The 10,029-nt window shown below is 34.7% G+C and overlaps 1 pseudogene; it reads left to right on the plus strand.

The window, feature by feature from the left end:
• The first annotated feature begins 501 nt into the window (after positions 1-501).
• Positions 502-2,438, plus strand: LOC133822686 (conserved oligomeric Golgi complex subunit 7-like; annotated as a pseudogene).
• The last annotated feature ends 7,591 nt before the right edge of the window (positions 2,439-10,029 follow it).

Raw genomic sequence — 10,029 nt, forward strand, 5'->3', positions numbered from 1 at the left:
ATATATTCTGCTTTGCAGTATGTTGTAGAGCATTACTATAAATTATAGTAGCAGGTTCACATTGATATACCCACGTTTCAGTACATTTACTTATGTAATTGGTTTATATAATTTACATGGGTAGACAGCTGTTGCCGGCTTAGCTTTGTTTATATGGTTTGAGATTCTAGCTTCTCACTTGATACATATGTATAACAATACTCTTCTCTTCAAACAATTGGTTTTAATATGCAGGCTGAAGGATCATCAGCTGAATCTATAGCTGCTCTGGCCAAAGTTGATACTGTTAAGCAGAGAATGGAAGCTGCTTATGAGACATTGCAGGTGGGTATTTGATCATAGAAGTTATAATCAGTGCAGTATTGGAAAATGTTGATGTTGCATTTGATTTACTCATTGATGGATCAACAGGATGCTGCTGGGTTAACTCAATTAAGTTCAATTGTGGAAGATGTTTTTCCCAGTGGTGATCTTCCAAGGGCTGCAGAAACCTTAGCTAACATGAGGCATTGCTTGTCTGCTATTGGGGAGGTAATATTTTTCTATAAATTGTTTTAACATTATACTCTACATTTGATATTTATAAATTTTGATGATTTTAACTTGATATTTTATTTTTCGTTTTGCTCATTTTAGGTTGCTGAATTTGCTAATGTGAGAAAGCAACTCGAGGTCCTAGAGGATAGGCTAGATGCAATGGTGCAGCCACGTTTAACAGATGCATTATCCAGCCGGAAGGTCACCAAATTTCTTATAGCACTTGTTTTGCCTATGGCTTGCTTTCTGTTCAATTTATCTCTTATTAATTCCTTTTAGTACATACCATACGCAACTTGAATAACTTACATCTATTATCATCCTGCAGATAGACATTGCTCAAAATTTGCGGGGTATTCTCATTCGAATTGGAAGATTCAAATCACTGGAGCTACATTACACAAAAGTTCACCTAAAGCCCATAAAGCAGCTCTGGGAAGATTTCGATTCAAAACAACGTGCTATTAAGCTTGCAAATGAGAAGACTGAAGCTGAAAGGCTGTCAAGCCATGAGTTTCAATCAAGTTCTTCGACAATTTCATTCGCAAGTTGGTTGCCAAGCTTCTATGATGAGTTGATTCTTTATCTTGAGCAAGAGTGGAAGTGGTAAATTCTTCTGACTATATTTTTTTTTAAGCACCGAGGAACATCTTGTTGATACAAAGAAGCTATCACTGAATTTAAGCACTGAGCTTAGACTGTCATCTGCAGGTGTATGGTTGCTTTTCCTGAGGATTATAAAACTCTTGTACCAAAGCTACTGATCAAGACAATGGCAACTATTGGAGCAAGCTTTATTTCACGTATCAACCTTTCAATTGGAGAAGTTGTTCGTGAAACAAGAACTTTGGGAAAAGGTTTGTACGGACTTGTTTTTATGGTGCTTTTAAATTTTGTAGGCATTTAATATTATATGATATCTTTCAATTGGACAAGCTTTAAGTCATGCAATTTTACTTTTGGAAATTTATAAATTATCCTATCAATGTGTTTCTTTTTATTCAGGTTTATTAGATATTATGTCTGGTGACATGCCAAAGGGAATTAAGATTCAGAGGAAACATTTGGAGGCATTGATTGAGTTACACAACGTGACACAGACTTTTGCTAGAAATATTCAGCATTCCTTTTCAGATTCTGATCTTCGAGTTCTAATGGATACACTGAAGGCAGTGTACTCTCCCTTTGAATCATTTAAACAAAGGTAAGCAATCATAAACTTTTTTGCACTTCCACATTCTTCTAAAATATCTAGGTTTTTTTTTTTTTGAAAACTTTTTTCTATTATTTTTTCTTCGTTATATACTAGATTCTGTAAATGCTATGTTCATTTTTTGATTAATGATTGAATATGTATATAAGGTATGGACAGATGGAGCGGGCCATCCTTTCTTCTGAAATTGCTGGGGTGGATCTCAGGGGAGCTGTTACTCGTGGTGTGGGTGCCCAGGGGATTGAACTCAGTGAAACAGTTCGCAGAATGGAGGAATCTATTCCCCATATCATTGTACTTCTTGAGGCAGCTGTAGAAAGGTGTATCAACTTTACTGGTGGTTCTGAGGTAGATGAACTAATTCTTGCTCTTGATGACATAATGTTACAGTATATCTCTGCTTTACAAGAGACACTAAGATCATTAAGAGTGGTCTGTGGGGTAGACCATGATGGTGTAGGTTCAAAGAAAGAGATGGGATCAGACAAGAGAGATGGCAACACTGCATGAAAAGTTGAATTGATTTCAAATGAGGAGGAATGGTCCATTGTTCAAGGGGCTTTGCAGATCCTCACAGTTTCAGACTGATGTGTTGTAAATCATTAAAGCAGAAAGGCAGAAAGAGACCATGGCTTCTCCTTCTCCTTCTCACCTCACAGCTATCCCACAACGCATCTCAAAACCCTCCATTTCCCACTGTTAGTAAATCTCTCTCGTTCTCTCTGTATATATAATATATATACATATATATATGACACTACTAGTACCCTTAAGATGAACTAGTATGAGAACTAACTTAAACCCTTAATTTCATTGCTAAATTTTTCCTTAGTATATGTAAGATTTCTATGAATTTTAGAAGTTGCGATCCATCACGTAATAGTTTGTTTACACCTCATGGTTATTTTCAATAGCATTATTCTAGTAATTTAGTTGTTTTCCATATGGTTATATTCCAGTGGCATTGTATTAGCTATTATAAATTCATTGTTACTTTTTATATTTATTTTTTCATCTTGAATTCTTTGCTTCGCATAGAATTGGAACCATATGTTTGAAATTTAGAGTACTGTGGCCACTTGCTGTTCTATGAACACTGTTAACTCCATATATGCTAGCTAATTAAGAAGTGAAGTTTTCTCTTATCTCTGGTTTTGTTGCTTTTTTAGTGTAATATATTATTTTTATGCAGTACTCTATTCAATTTCCATGAACAAAGTGTAGTCACAGTTTTCTTTTCCTTTTACTTAGAAAAACAAAATCAATAAAAGCCAAGTATTATATATGGTAATATGCATTTGGGTGCATGTTATATGGTAATATGCATCTAGCTATACATGATATGTTTCTTGAATTTTGTTTGTCTTGTTCATGCAGCTTCTAATTGATGGTAACTTATTATTTTAATAACATAATTGCTGATGCCTTTTGTGTGTTTATAATTTGTTTTTGTTTGCATATTGTAATGTGGTCCTGACAATAAAGTTAAGTTCTTTTGGGGGTTTTTTAGTGAAGGGTCACTACTACATGTGGAAGAAACTAAATGAAATTATGAGATTTGGGTTTGGCAATTATGAAATTGTTTAAATTTTAGTCGATTGTCATGATAATTAAAGCTTGAATCTTTGGAAATAAAACTAGAAAATAGTATACTCAAATGGGTTATGAACCATGTTGAAAATGAAAAGAATTTCTGACTCTTTTGCTGTTGGGCAAGTGATTTTCGACTTCTGATTTTTGACACTTTTCGTAGTTGCAGGGATCATTAAGTTAGACACTAAACCACTGCACATGCCTATCTCAGTGATTTTGTAGGTTTGTTTCACATTGTAGTTTTTGTAGATAGTAACATCTGTGACATTTAGTTTGTCTTCCCTTTAATTTCGCCGAACTTCTTTTCTTGCAGTACTATTCAACCAGGCTCTTTTCCACCAGAAGTCATTCCCTATGACCAGTGGACTCAACAGAAACCAGAAACAAAGCCTATGTTTTCTGGTTGGCTTAAGGGTGCATTTGGAGGTGGAAAGAAAGCGATGCAAGAATCTATACAGCAGAACCTCAATTTTATTCTCAGTACTGCTCCAATTTGGGATAGGTTTGTCATTTATCTATACTATAAAGTATAAATACTTATTTCCTTTTTAAGGTATAAGAGATTGTTGCTTTGGTTGTCTGAACATTAATGAAGTCCTTATTTTTGAGGTATGCGTGAGGTCGAGTACAGAGGTTGTCTTCCAGCCTCAGAACTCTACAAAAGTTCGCAAGTTCAAACTCTCTTCAATGACTTCAACCTCGCTCAGTGCCTGAACCTTAAGTAATAATGGATATGTTGAATAAGTAAGTACTCCAATCCCTCAACTATAGCCAAAATGGCATAAAACCATATGTCTAGATTATTGTTTATGTTGAATAAGTAAGTACTCCATTCCCTCATCTCTCCTGCTGGAAGCAAGAACCCAGGCAAGAGCACTCTGATCTCCGTTTGTCTGTGTGAGGTATCTTTTTTAATTCAAATTTCAATTTAATATCAGATAATCCCAATTGCTCAATTACTTCTATGAAAGTTAAACCTAAAACAGTTGTCACTTTCTTGCTAGTAAGACCATTTCACCAACATATGAAAATTAGACATAATGATAAGGATTTGTCTCACTAAGTGGAAGTGTTTAAATTTTGTTTTAATTGATCATAAAGAAGGGCAAAACATATATACAAAGTCTAAGGAAATAAAGTACAATCTGGAAAGCATTATATTGATTGGAATGAATACTAATTCGAGGTCATAGTTACGATTTCAGCTGAAGGATGTCGGACTTTGCAGTAGGATTCTGTCATACTCACTTTCAAGGCCTCATATTTCAGAAAAGGTCTCTTTCTCTCTCTCTATATATATTTATATAACTGCAGTTGTCTCAACTTATTTCTATATTCTATTGCATATTTGTCATTTGTGAAATGTTCTGTTTTAACTAGTGTGAAGTATATGGTTGTTAGGTATGCATTTAACTGGCCTTGATTGTTTTCCTTTACTTATATTCCATTTATCAATTCAAGTTTTGCATCCCAATTCTGTCATCAAAAGCTTTATTCAGCTGTTGTGTATTCATGACAGACTTCTATGATATTTCTATGGTATGTGATATCGCATTAATTGTTAGAGATCTCGCTAGTTTCTATTAATACTTTGTATTTTCTTGATTTATCTCTTAGTGATGATGACGACTCTGAGAATGAGTCGGCACTTGAAATTCAGCCATACTTGATGGAAGAAAAATGTAAGACTGGAATTCCTTTGTTAATAATGTTGTATTGTGTTTTTTGCCTCCCCTCATTGAAGTGCTCATGCTTTTGATATTTTTTTTCCCTGGAATTTTAATGATTTCTCATCTCCTTCTTCTTTTTTATTGTTTAAGTCAGATTTGGACTTTCTGTTTTCTAATTTTTGGGTCATCATCTGTAGTGTCAAAGCACTTGATAATCACTTGACTTCTATCCAAAGGTACCATGAACTCAGGTCCCAGATAGAAGAAAGGAAAATAAGAAGTGATGTGGCTTATGAAGGGGCCAAAAGAAAAGAGAAAGCTCTCCTGGAAGAAAAACTCTGCCAAGAAAAAGCCAAAGCAGAAGCTGAGGTTTGTTGACATTGCCCAGATTATTCATTTCTTTTGGTAGATGTCTAAAGATGGTTGTCACAGTCCTCTATTATTCTCACATATTCTTCTGATATAATCTTAATGCGCTTTGGTATATTATCTTGGTTTTATGCTGTTGTTAGTAATAAAAGTATTTTCTGATGCAGGAAAAACTCAGAGCTGAAGAAGCAAATAGGGCTGCAATGGAAGCTCAGAGAAGAGAAGCAAAAGAGGCTGCTGAAAGGGAGGCCAATGAAGCGTCAAGCCAGGCTGCTGTTCAGAAGGAAGCTTTAGGATTGCAAACTAAAGCCAAAACCAAGGAATCTGAATTTGAAAAACCAATAAATTCAGCATCAGCAGGTAATTTGGCTACCAGGCAAATATAACAACCTTGTACTGATCTATAAATATAATCATTTGCCCTTTTATCTAAAAATCTAGTTTAGCACTAGTTTTCACAAAGATCAGCTAGGTTTTGGCAATAGTTCATTTTTGACACTCCACTGTATTCCCCTCTGTTTTTTTCAGTTTATTCATGTTCTCTGTACTCTTTTAAGAATTTTTCTGTTATCTGATGCGTGAAAGGGGCTATTGGTGGTAGGTGACATTACTAAAGCTGCAGAAGCTGCACTAAAGTTGGAGCGTGAAAGATTAAAAAAGTTGGAAGACTTGGATGAAGGAAACAAGGCATTAGGATTGAATGTAAATAAGGTTTGCTCTCTATATTGTAATTCATATTTATTTGAAAATTGTTAATCTCTATTTGGTAACTAGAAACTAGTATTTTTGTTTGGGATTTTCTTGCAGCATTCTTATAGAGTTTAATTGTTTAAGTATATTAAGCTTTAGTTTATCTTGACAGGAGGTTTTTACTGGTGTGAAAAAGTTGTTGAGGGAATCATCTGGCCAGTACAGCGACTTCAGTATTCTTTCCTCTTTAAATTCTCAGGTAAATCATGTAACTTACTGTTTGTTTAGTAGGATATATGTTTTTATATATATCTATAATATTTTAGGTGAAAATTTATGATCTTTAAGAAAGTGTTAGATGGCACTAGATGCATTAGATCAATCCATATGTGTTGCTTTAGGTTCAGATCACTTCCAGGACTTGTCAACCAAACCCAAAGGGGTATCATAGAATGTAATGTCTGCTTTTATTAGCCTTTTCATTCTTCCTTTTTATACACATTACTAAATTGAAGTCATAGGTTGTCTATGATTTTTCATGCTTACGTTTGACACTTCTATCAGATAATAGTACATATTCTTTGATTGCTTGATTGATGCTTTTGAAAGTATAATACAGATATATTTAATAAGAGCTAATAATTTCATTAATGCAACATGGATGACTATAGCTGCCACTTTAATAAGTTCTAATCTTCCAGTTTTATCAGATACTATATTGTGCAGTGACATAATATATCAAGTGACCGATTACACACATGCATAGGCACACACTGACACCCATACTTGGATTGACTGATAAAATCTTATAATTTCATTACTTCCAACATAGAAACCTAGAATTACAACTTTCATGCATTTTTAATTAATACAAGGCAATTTGGTTCTGTTTTTTTTTTTATAAAAGCCCTAGAATTACCCCTTTAAGTAATTGATGGTGTGATTCCATTATTACACTCGAATATTACAGGCGTGTAGATGTGACTGGAGCTTACAGTGCTCTAAAGACAGAGCTTAACATAAGCTTGACAGCAATAGGCCTTTTGTGGACTACAACTGGCTTTATTGCAAAGAGGATTACACATGGACCTGTGGAAGAAAGGGAAACAAGAAAGGGAAACAGGTATATGACAAGTGCACAACAAATGGACTCACAACAAAGACAAGTGCACAAAGGATGATGAATTGAAGGATGGAGCAAGTTTCATGCATGGTTTACTTTTGTGTATCTTGTAATTTTTTGTTTTTCATTTTTGAAGTAAAAAATGTTCAAGATTATAAAACTTTATTATGTTATGCTTTCAAACTTAAGTTAGAACTAAGATCTCATGAAATAGACACATTCAGAGTTTGAATTAGTTATTGTTTAATGTAATACTTATGGTTTATCAATCTATTGAGAATTATATTTTATGATTAATTTTGATTTTTTTTTTATTAAAATACAACAATGAAAATCTTTTAATTAAAAAAAAAAACTTATAAGTACCATTATCACAATAAAAAACCTTAATATGTTATGATTTAGAAACATATTATAAGCGTAAAAAATCGTTATGGTTTATATAATATAACAAACTAAAAATGTTATCAAAATAATCAAATGTAACAATTGAAAAGTGTTATGAAAAAAGTACAAGATTAAACTTCAAATTTATAACCAAAAACTCTATCTAAATGTTATTATTTCAATATTATAGCACCTAAAAATGTGTTATTGAATAGTTTAAGATAACACCGAACATAACATTCAAAAACTGTTATAGAAAAGACTGGACTTTTAATAACAGGGGCTATGTTAGCATTTTCAGAAGTGCTATCAATAGTCCCGGTTAGCAGTTTTTAAGTGTTATGAATACTGTTTTTTCTTGTAGTGTTTGGTTGGTAACCCTTTGGTGAGAATGTCTGGAATCTGATATGTAGTGGGAACATAAGGCATACAGATGTGTCCATCCTCCAATTTCTCTTTTATAAAATTTTTGTTGATTTCCACATGTTTGGTTCGATCATGGAGAACTAGATTGTGGGCTATTAATATAGTTGATCTGGCATCATAGTACACCTTCAATGGTAGTTCAATTTCCATATTTATTTCTTGAATAAGTTTCTTAATCCATAAATATTTCATAAATGCGAAGTGCAATTGCTCTAAACTCAACTTCAGTGCTACTCCGTGCCACCACGCTCTGTTTCTTACTCCTTCAAGTTACTAAGTTTCCTCCTACAAAGGTGCAGTAGCCTGAGATTGATCTTCTATCAGTGACATTTCCTGCCCAATCAGCAACCGTATACACTTCTACTCCAAGAGTGTCATTCTTTCTAAACAACAACCCCTTTCCTGGAGTTCCTTTTATGTACCTTAGTACCCTTTGATTGCATCAAAGTTTTCTACTCCAAGTGAATGTATGAAGTGGCTAACAACACTTATTGTAAAGGCAATATCTAGCCGGGTGTGGGACATGTATACATTGGTTTTTGTGTTCAATTTTCTTCCCGAACAAACACAGCATTGATCGTGTTTTCCGTTACGGCTAGGTATAAGTACAACATTCCCCAGAAACTATTTTTGATAACATGGGGGGTTCAGCCAAAAGAGTCTCCAGATCCTGAAATGTCTATTCACATTCTTCTGTCCATTCAAACCGTCAATTTCCCCTAAGCAAGTTGTAGAAGGGAAGGCATTTGTCCGTGGACTTCGATACGAATTGGTTTCAGGCCGCGACCTTTCCAGTTAGACCCTGTACTTCTTATCGCAATCTTGGTGAACGCATTTCTAGTAGCGACCTGATCTTCTTTGGTTTGCTTTGATCCTCCATGCATTGACAATGAAGCCTAAGAACTTCCCTGACAAAACCCCAAAGGTACATTTCTGGGGGTTTAGCTTCATATCGTACTTTCTCACCATGCCAAAACATTATTCCAGATCAGATACATGGTTATTCACAGTCTTCGACTTGACGAGCATGTCATCAACATACACCTCCATGTTCTTCTCGATTTTGTTGACAAACATTTTATTGACCAACCTTTGATATGTTGCACCAATGTTCTTTAACCCAAATGGCATGACCTTGTAGCATTATACGTTTTGTTCAGTCATGAACCTGGTGTGCTCTTGGTCTACAAGGTGCATCGTGATCTGGTTATATCCAGAATATACGTCCATGAAGGACATGAGCTCGTGGACGGCTGTGGCCTCAACTAGATGATCTATTCTCGGTGGTGGGAAACAGTCTTTAGGGCATTCTTTGTTGAGGTCAGCGAAATTGATGCAGGTCCTCCACTTTGCGTTTGGCTTTGGGACCAAAACGGGGTTGGCAATCCAGGTCACCTATTTAGACTCCCTAATGAACTCGCATTTAATAAGCGAGCTACCTCTTTCTCCAGAGCTTCTCCTCGCTCTTATCCCAACAACCTACATTTCTGCACCTTCGCAACACATTTTTGTCCAAGTTTAAGGTATGCATCATTACACTTTGACTGATGCCTTAAAGACTCTGGCTTCTTCCATGGAAGGCGAGTAAAATTAGCCAAATCTAATTTTTATGTGTATTTCAATTATAAAACACACAAATTACTAATCCAAATGAAAACACTATTTAGTTCTAATAATTTAGAAGGGTACAACACAAATTCATCTAAATTAGAAGCATATATGTAATTGGATGATTATTGGATCGGTTCAGTCAGTTCTTATTGGATGTTGGACCCCCATCAAACAACCGATCGATCAAATTTGGATTTTTAAAAATTACATCTGATCCAATCCAATAGTAATTGGATATCCAATTTTTGGCGGTCGGTTGTAATTGGATTTGATATATTCTGTACACCCCTAAATATGATAAACTTAACCTAATCTTAATTTTAGTCCGCAAATTCTAACTCTAATACCAAAAGACCAATTTGCCCCTAATTTTAACCCTCTCATAATTAGGATCAAGTACTGTACGCCCT

Source organism: Humulus lupulus, chromosome 1 (assembly GCF_963169125.1).
Source record: "Humulus lupulus chromosome 1, drHumLupu1.1, whole genome shotgun sequence".
NCBI lineage: Eukaryota > Viridiplantae > Streptophyta > Magnoliopsida > Rosales > Cannabaceae > Humulus > Humulus lupulus.